This window comes from Micropterus dolomieu, linkage group LG03, assembly GCF_021292245.1.
Source record: "Micropterus dolomieu isolate WLL.071019.BEF.003 ecotype Adirondacks linkage group LG03, ASM2129224v1, whole genome shotgun sequence".
NCBI lineage: Eukaryota > Metazoa > Chordata > Actinopteri > Centrarchiformes > Centrarchidae > Micropterus > Micropterus dolomieu.
The window spans coordinates 19979305-19980936 of NC_060152.1; positions in this window are offsets into that span (position 1 = coordinate 19979305).

Consider the following 1632-nt stretch of genomic DNA (forward strand, 5'->3'; position numbering starts at 1 on the left):
TATGTTTTAGAATTGACTTTAAAATTCTATTGATCACTTTTAAAGCTCTTCATGGCCTCTCGCCTTGTTATATTTCTGACCTTTTAGTCCCATACGCACCAGCACGTACCTTGAGATCCTCGGGCAGAGGTCTGTTGTCTGTTCCAGAGTCTCGACTGAAAACTAAAGGGGACAGAGCGTTTGCTGTCAGGGCCCCGAGGCTCTGGAACAGCCTGCCCGAGGAAATCAGGTCGGCTGAGTCAGTGAACTCTTTTAAGTCCCTTCTTAAAACATACTTTTATAGGAGAGCTTTTCCCGATCTTATTTGACTTTATTTTATCCCTTTTATTTTATTGTATTTTACTAATTTTATATTAAATTTTCATGCTCTTATCTTTTTTTGTATTATTCTTTACACTTGTTAAAGCACTTTGTAACTTGTTTTTGAAAAGTGCTCTACAAATAAGGATTATTATTATTATTATTATTATTATTATCCTGGGCGTTCCCCAACACTTGCATCAGTAGGAATCCTGCTGCCGGGGACTGATGGACAATAATTTGCTTTGACTGATCAGCCTAATCATTTACCTCAGCTGCCAAGCATGCTACATACACCTTGTTGTTCCAGATCGTTGTTACTGAATCTTGGAGACATTGATGCCACGTTCCCTCTTCTCCAGTTGGTTCTTCCTCATTATAAGTTATTTAGTTATTTAGAGTTATTTAGTTTGTTCAGTGTCTTTGTAGCCAGTTCAGTAAAAAAATATAACGTTTTTGAAGTCACAAATTACTCGTTTGGTAAACAGCAGGATCCCTGAGTTGCAAAAGTTACAACTGAATGTCCAAGAACACTGATCCTGATCCTCAAACATGCGCTTGCTCTTAATTACCCTGCCACTGCCAGCAGTAACTTTAGATAAGTCCCATTAAGATGGTCCTGCACTTCCATATAATCACTCAGACATAAAAGTAAATGTTGAGAGGAATAAATATATTTTGATAAACCCTTCTGTAAATCTCAGGCCATTTGGTATATTATCAAAATAAAACCAAAAATATCAGAGCGGGCGACATTGAGTCTTATTTGAAACTGCTGGCTAAGGATAAATGTAAATACAGTAAGATTGTTATTCACGTCGGCGGTAATGACTCCCGGTTACGCCAATCGGAGGTCACTAAGATTAATGTTGAGTCAGTGTGTACATATGCAAAATCGGACACCGTAGTTTTCTCTGGACCCCAGCCAAATCTGACCAGTGATGACATGTATAGCCGCATGTCGTCATTCCGCCGCTGGTTGTCGAGGTGGTGTCCAGCAAACGATGTGGGCTTTGTAGATCATTGGCAGACTTTCTGGGGAAGACCTGGTCTGATTCAGAGAGACGGCATCCATCCCACTTGGGAAGGAGCAGCTCTCATTTCTAGAAATCTGGCCAAGTTTATTAGTGGACCAAATCCATGACAACCCAGAGTTGAGACCAGGAGACAGAGTCGCAGTCTAACACACTTCTCTGCTCCTCCATTTCAGGAGTTACTTAGTGAAAATCCTATAGTGACGGTGTCTGCCCCCCCACCATCGAAATTATTTAAATCAAAGGTAAACAGAAGAGGAGCTGTGCATAAAAACCTCATAAAAATTAAAACCACAAG